Source organism: Microtus ochrogaster, chromosome 7 (assembly GCF_000317375.1).
Source record: "Microtus ochrogaster isolate Prairie Vole_2 chromosome 7, MicOch1.0, whole genome shotgun sequence".
Taxonomy (NCBI): domain Eukaryota; kingdom Metazoa; phylum Chordata; class Mammalia; order Rodentia; family Cricetidae; genus Microtus; species Microtus ochrogaster.
The window spans coordinates 62652490-62660522 of record NC_022014.1 but is presented as its reverse complement, the minus strand read 5'-3'; the positions used below and the strand labels follow the sequence as shown (position 1 = coordinate 62660522).

General features: G+C 45.1%; 1 non-coding gene across 1 annotated transcript; it reads right to left on the bottom strand.

The window, feature by feature from the left end:
* Positions 1-2422: 2422 nt before the first annotated feature.
* On the bottom strand, positions 2423-2529 carry LOC113456426. Its single transcript, XR_003377237.1, has one exon. It is a non-coding gene; the product is annotated as a U6 spliceosomal RNA (small nuclear RNA).
* Positions 2530-8033: the final 5504 nt, after the last annotated feature.

Sequence of the window (8033 nt, the reverse complement as noted above, 5' to 3'; positions counted from 1 at the left end):
TGGAGCCTGTCCTGGAACTAGCTCTTGTAGACCAGGCTGGTCTCGAACTCACAGAGATCCGCCTGCCTCTGCCTCCAGAGTGCTGGGATTAAAGGCGTGCGCCACCACCACCCGGCTTCAAGCATCTTTTATAGTGAATGAAATTCTATAAATATAATGTCTTAAAACCTCAAATCTTTATTATTTCTCTCAGTCTGAAGGGCCCACTGGTGGATTAGTGACATGTGTTCTCACAGCAACAAAATGTCTGACAAAAGGCACTTGAGGAAGGACGTTTGGTTTTGATTTACAATGTCAGGGGATGCTCACACACACACACACACACACAAGTTGTTGTTCCTGTAATATTTGCCAGTTTGTGAGTCGGAGAGCAGAGCGTGTCCCTGTTTGGTTTGTTTTTCCTGACTGGGGAGCTGAACATCTTGTACTGAAGATAGTTCCTGGGCCTCATACGCTTGACGTTTGGCTAGTGATCTACCACTGTTCTTGCTAACTCATATGCTCAGGAGGCAGAGGCAGGCATAGATCTGTGAGTTCAAGGCCAGCCTGGCACACTGAGAGAGTTACAAGTCAGCCAAGACTGAACAGCGAGACCCTGTCTCAAAAGAAGAAGAAGAGGAGGAGAAGAAGAGTAAGTTAAAAAGTTGGTGGGGGCATCACTAAGCTTTGATGAGGTCGATGACAGCAGCAGTGTGAGAACGTGGGAATTTAAACCAGGTCACGGGGAAAACACAGAGAATTGTGGGGCATGCAGCTTTCCTTGGAAAGAGTAGAGGCTTCTGGATGGTAAAGGAAAGCAGAAGAGAAGCTTGGATGCTCAGGAGACAGGAAAGAATAACCAGAAAGCCTGAGACAGGTTCTGTTCTCTGGTGGGAAGACACCAAAGCCAGTATTAAGCCAGTATTCAGGGCCAGTGAGGTGGCTTAGCCGGTAAAGTCCCCCGCAGCCATGGATTCCCTGGATCCCCTGGATCCCCTGGATCCCCTGGATCCCCTGGCGAAAGGAGAGAACCAACTTGCACGAGCTGTTCTTTGACCTCCACACAGCAGCGTGGCGTTTCTGTGTATGACACAGGCACACACGCACATACACACGCACACACACTTGTGCACACACATATACACACAAAACAAATTTAAAACAACATTCTCTTTTCCTTGGGGCCCCATGACTAGAGCGCCTTAAGACACCCTTCTTTGGAACCCACGGGTTGCTGGTGTCTGGTTTCGGAACTGCTGGAAGATAAAAACACTGGCTTCTGCCGGGGGAGACGTGCTACTGTGTTCTGGCTCATCCAGTGTAGCCTGTCTGGCCTCTCAGCTGCACTGGTGTCTCACCTGGTCCTTCTGGTTTTACTAAGTTCAGGCTTTCCTTCAGGAGTGAAGCTCCTGTCTTCTAACTTCATTTCCTGTCAGGAAAATTTTAAATAAATAAAAAAAAAAATCAGCAAAAATCTCAGACTCAGAGATTTTTCTATATACAAAGCAACCCATAAAATCCATGCTGGGAGTCACCAAGGCTTCCCTTGTAAACTTTTAGGGTGCTGCACTCTTCAAAGTCTATGCTCATGAGTGAGGTGGTCATTACTGCTTCACAGAAGGAAAGAGAAAATAGGTTGGTTTGCTTTTTGGTTTTGTTTGTTTTTCTTTAGCAACTTGAGTCTGCCTAGTTTGGCAATGCAATCTTGACACACAGTGGGGCTTCAATAAACGTTCTGTGTGTGGGTTCCTTTATATGTGTGTGGAGTTTTGAGACAATGAGGTTTTTTTTTTATACAATTGAAAAGGAAATGAGGTCCCTTTTGTTCGTATCCAGTGTGGTTTTTTTTTTTGTGTGTGTGTGTGTGTGTGTGTGTGTGTGTGTGTGTGTGTAGGAAGAAGTGTCTTTACAATGACTTAAGTAAATATGTATTTATTTGAAAAAGATGAGTTAGAATTAGCACGTGGACTGTTACCACCCTCTAAAAGGTTGCTTCAAGTGCTCAGGTTAAAAATGCGTTAACTGACTACTTTTTCTTCTAGGCAGGAGAATAAAATAACATTATAATAAAAAGTGTATCCTCAATTCTCAGGGAAAAGGTCATTAAATACAATGTTTGACTCTTAGCAATGGTGGCCTACACACTTGGGAAGCTGAGGCAGGAGAATTGTGAGTTTGACACCAGTTTGGGCTACCAACTAACCCATATCCTCCTTACTTACCAGCCCCCCCTCCCCCAATCTTTCAGGGTACTGGAGAGATGGCTCTGGGTAAGGGCACATACTACTCTTGCAGAGGACCTGAGTTCAAGCCCCGGCACCTATGTGAGTGGCTCACAGCTCCAGCGGATCTGCGACCTCTGATTCCTCAGGCATCTACTCTTGCTTTGTGGACACAGACACAGGCATGTACACATAATTTAAAAACAATTTAAATTTTTTTTTAAAATATGGAACGCTTCACGATTTTGCGTGCCATCCTTGCACAGGGGCCATGCTAATCGTCTCTGTATCGTTCCAATTTTAGTATATGTGCTGCCGAAACGAGCACCAATTTTAAAATTTTATAGAAACAACCTGGGGGGGGGGGCGGGTTATAGGTCAGTTGGTAGAGTGCTTGCTTAGCGTGCGCGAAGCACTGTGTAAACTAGACACAATGGCCCAAGCCTGTAATCCTTGGGAGGTGGAGACAGGAGGTCATCTTCAGGTTATACAAAGAGTTCCAGGGCAGGCTGGGATACTTGTGGTTCTGTCCCCAAAATCAATACAAACTAGCAAAACAGACCCAGAAATAAAAAGCAAGTCGATAGGTAACGTTAATTGGATTAATCACATTCTTCAGCTTTCTCTTGAAGTAATCACAGATGGGATAACAGAGGTATTGTAAATGGTATTGTTCCTGAGACTCGGAAGACGTTACAACAAAGGTACACATGGGGGCGCCAGAATCGGCCAGAAATGGTACGTGTGAGCCGAGAGAGGTTGGTGGTGTCACAGGCAGCGCTGAACTTCCACAGCCGGAAACATGAAGGCTGCTGGCTGAATCAACATACTCTGCTCTCAGAACGTGAGCTGGGTGCTAGGACCCCAAAGGCGGCTGTGCAGTCCCTGGTTAGTGAATTTGGCTGTTGTTTTGGCAAATCTTTATTTGAAACATTTACTGTTGGCCCGGAATGATGTATTTAAATCTTGAATGAGTTGGTTGATAGCATTTATGGGTAGCAAGAAGCAGCTGAGTGAAGCGTCTTTGCTTGGAATGAGTGGGACCCTGCGTTTGAACCCCAATATTGTAAAGCAACAAAAAGCAAAATGTTTATTTTTGTGATGTTTCTTCTACCATGTGCAATGTGGGAAAGCCTTTTATGATTGACTCCGGCCTCAAATGACTTCCCCTGTAGCCTTTTTCCCATCTCCAGCTTATGACGATTATTCCTTGACTCTCGTGCAAATATAAAGCTACCTGGCCGCCTATAGATTTGCTAGAAGAAGCCCATAAGTACCCACAATGTTTTTATTAGGGACAAGCCATGATGAAAATATAGAACACACATTATTTTTTCCAAACATCAATCTGCATGTGACAATATTTGTTTTACAGGCTAAATTTCTTCAACCTAACATTTGTCACGAAATGTTCCTTCCACCAGTGAGTGTCCCGTTCCATGTTTCTGCATTGCCAACTCCATCTCCCCCACCAAAAGATCTATTTTATTATTTTTAATTATGTGTCTTTGTGTGGGTCTGTGCACGTGAATGCCAGTGGAGGCCAGACGTGACTGGATGCCCTGGGAGCTGAGGTTACAGGTGGCTATGAACCACATAGGTGATGAGATTTGAACTCAGGTCCTTTAACTGCTGATCTCTCTTCCAGCCTCTGCCACCCCTTCCTTTTCTGCTTTTTTTTTTTTTCAAGACAGGGTTTCTCTGTAGCTTTGGTGCCTGTCCCGGAACTAGTCCTTGTAGACCAGGCTGGCCTTGAACTCCCAGAGATCCTCCTGCCTCTGTCTCCCGAGTGCTGGGATTAAAGGCGTGTGCCACCAACCGCCTGGCTGCTTTTTTTTTAAAAATATTTTTAAATTTGTCTCTGTGTGTGTAAGTCCAGTGCTCTTACAGGGCACAAGAGGGTGTTAGATTCCCTGGGACTGGGATCCCATTGGGTGCTGGGAATTGAACCCAGGTCCTCTGCAAGAACAGCCAGTGCTCTTAACAACTGAGCCAGCTCTCTAGCCCCCATTTTCTGCTTCTGGAGACACAGTCTCATGTGGCCTTGGTTGGTTATGTAGATCAGCCTGGCCTCAAACTCACAGAGATCCATCAGCTTCTACCACAGGTGTATACCATCACTCCTGGCCCATTTCTGCTTTTTCTTTTTTTTAAAAAAAGTGTTTATTTTTATTTGATGTGCATAAGTGTTTTGCCTGCATGTATGTGTGTGTACCACACATGTGCTATGCCCCCTGACACTAAAGGAGGGAGCTGGGTCCTCTGGAGCTGGAGTTGCAGATGTTGGGAACTGAATCTGGATCCTCTGCAAGAGCAGCCATCAAGCTATTGGCCGAGGAGGGTCATCTGTCTATTTGTTATTTTCATTGGTTAATAAAGAAACTGCCTTGGCTTTTTATAGGGCAGAATTTAGATAGGCAGAGTAGACAGAACACAGTTCTGGGAGAAAGAAAGCTGAGTGAAGCAGTCACCATAGCTCTCCTCTCCAAGATGGATGCAGGTTAAGAATATTCCCAGTAAGACACCACCTCGTGGTGCTACCCTCATTAGAAATGGGTTAATCAAGATGTGAGAGTTAGTCAGTAAGAGGCTAGAGCTAATGGGCCAAGCAGTGTTTAAAAGAATACAGTTTCCGTGTAATTATTTCGGGGCATAAGCTAGCCAGGCAGCCAGGGTGGCAGGAACGCACCCCGCAGCTCCATACTACAAGCTATCTCTCCAGTCCTCCATTTCTGTTTTTTTTTCCTTATAAAATCAGCTTTTTAAAATGAAGGGTCTGGGGAGACGGCTATGCAGTTAAGAGCACTGACTGCTCTTCAGAGGACCCACATTTGATTTCCAGCATCCACATGGTGGCTCACAGTCATCTGTAACTCCAGCTCCAGGGCTTCCAATGCCTTCCAGCCTCAGTAGGCACCAGGTTCAGACATGATGCATGGACATACATGAAGTCAAAATACCCAAATATATAAAATATTTTTAAAAAACTTTAAAAATTTTAACATGACTAAGGGTGTTTGAAAATACTGTAAGAAATTATATTATTTTTATTGACCCCCAAGTTACATATAACACATGTAAGTAAACATATTATTTAAATGAAGTTAAACTGTTTAGACATGTACTACCACTTGGGAGGCAGAGGCAGGAGGAGTTCAAGGTCAGCATGGTCTACTGAGCTAGTTCTGGAACTGCCAGGGCTACAGAAAGAAAGCCTGTCTTGAAAAACCAAGCAAACAAAAACAGCTGTACAGTACCAGGCATGAAAAACTCTCTTTTGAATTGTTGGTCAGGGGAGTCCAAGACACTCCCCAAATACGGACTTTTACTGTTCCCCTTGGTTGCCTCCCAGAGGTTGAAGGTAAGGCCCTAATGCTGAAGGCACAGGTATTGCAGATTCAGGACTTGCAGGATCTGAGCTGGATCTACCAGAAGCCTCCTCTCTGAGGACGAACCTTCACAGTCCCTGAAGATGCTAATGTAAGCTGCCGAGGAAGGGAAGCTACCAATAATTAACACAGCTATGAGGCCTATGAACATGACCGGCACGGCAAGACATCCCTAGAGCCACAACGGTGGCTCTCATATCTGGGCAGTAGCCAACAGCTGTATAATTGGATGCATGGCCTGTTCAACGGCAAGGAAATCATGCCCAGCACTGGAAAGCGAGCCACTTAACTGGAGCCAGCGAAATCACAGCTCTCAAAGGAGCTCCTGCAACTGTTGCTTTCCTAAAACAGCGTAATTCCTAAAATGCCTTCTAAATACACATCCTTAGACCCACAGTAAGAGTTGCTCCCGAGCTTCACCAGAGAAGCTTTTCTGGGAAAGAGAGATCATTACGGAAGACCACAATTGGTCAAAACCCAGGGGCCTGATGATGGGATACCCAGCCTTAAGGGACACATGGACAGCACAACTCCTGCACCTAAGGCTCAGGGAGCATTAGGGAGGAAGGGGTGGAAAGGCTGAAAGGGGACCATAAACCTGCAGTGAAACTGTATCACCTAGGAAGGACAGGGGCGCTTCACTCGTGACTTTAACGATGTGGCTACTTAAGACCAGAACAAGGGCATCACCAATAGACATGCTAAGAGGAAGGGACAATCTCACAGGGCACTGTCCCTAGACAAAGAACTACAAGCCACTAAGGGACGCTGAGTGGAAGTAGTCCCTCCCTCCCCACCGACCCGCAGGCAAGCCCATAGTCCATCCAATACCAGGTAGGGAGCCATGAAATCCTGGACGTACAAACAATACTAAATGAATTCAGCAAATAACAAAGAAAAAGAGTCCGGGAATTTGAGAGGGAGTGCATGGGTATGGTTGGGGTATGGGAGGAGCTGTAGGAAGGGAAGGGAATGGTGGGAAATGATTCAATTCTGTTTTATTCATTAAAAAAAGACAAAGTAAAGCCAGGCGCGGGGTGATGCACACCTTTAATCCCAGCATTTGGGAGGCAGAGGCAAGCAGATCTCTGTGAGTTCAAGGCCAGCCTGGTCTACAGAGTGAGTTCCAGGACAGCCAAGGCTACACAGAGAAACCCTGTCTCAAAAAACAGAGACAAAGTAAATGACGAAACTGAACAAAGGCCAACAACACTGGATGCAAAGCACCTTCTCTGAGGGCGAGGTTATGGGAGCCGTAGGATAATATGAGCTCGGCGTCCCGTTTACCCTTGCCAATGCTTACATTGTGTGTGTCTCAGTTTAAACATGGAAGTGCATTTGGCGGTGTGAATGAGTTTACACTTCATTAGTTAGAAATTAAGTCTTTTTCTATACTGAAAGTACCTGAAAGTCTTAGAATATAAAGCTCAGAACTGGGCGTAGTAGTGAACACTTTTAATCCTAGCACTCAGAAGGCAGAGGCAGGTGGATCTCTGTGAGTCCCAGGACAGCCTGGGCTACCCAGAGAGACCCTGTGTTGGGGGAAAAAATGGGTTGCTCAAAACGTTAGAGTGATTTTGGAGCAGCTTTGGAATGTGAAGAAAAACTGCGTTTTGGAGTCCCCTGTGGTTAGGAGCATTTCCGTGTATAGGCGCTAAGTAGTCTAGACTTGCTCCGTGAAGACAGAGCCCTTGAGCACCACTCTGGCAGATTCCAGCCTTCAGCACAGCAGTGTAAACTTCGCACTTAAGTCTGGCTGGATCAGAGACTGGCATGTTAGCTCCAAACTCCCAGGCTGCACGGATTCCCCATATGCTACAGGCAAATGTTGTGTGGCTTCTCACGCAAAGGTGCAATGCAGGGGCGCTGGCTGACTTTCTACCTCCAGCTTCCCCAATGTTGTCACTTACATACAACGGAGTCTTACACCAGTCCATCGGTTGTGAAATAATCTACAGTAAAAACCAGAATAACTTCATATAAAGTATTGATTTAGCGATAATTTCCAAACTCTGAGAAGCAACAAACTGTCAATCTATAAATAAATCAGGGCAACGAAAGCCATAATTGACAAACAAAACACAAAAAAAGTGTCTATACTTCCTTCTATCTCAATAGCTACATGGGAAAAATATATGGGAAGAGGCTTTTGTTAAATTTTTTAATTAGACACAAAAATAACAATGCACAAAGAAAAGAGCACCTCCACAATATTGTGCAGAAGACCCCGAGACTCTGGTTCACAATCCCAAAGCCCTGGCGTCATGGTTGAGTTGAACGATGCCCTCAACTGAGAGCGCCTCATAGTCTTGCAACCTCCACTCCCCAAAGAAAGAAAAAACCAGAAACACAGCCTATGTAATTCGGTTTCTGTTTGTATGCACATGTTTGGACATCTTTACTATTTGTTTTTTTTTTTTTTTGGTTTTTTTTTTTTTTTTTT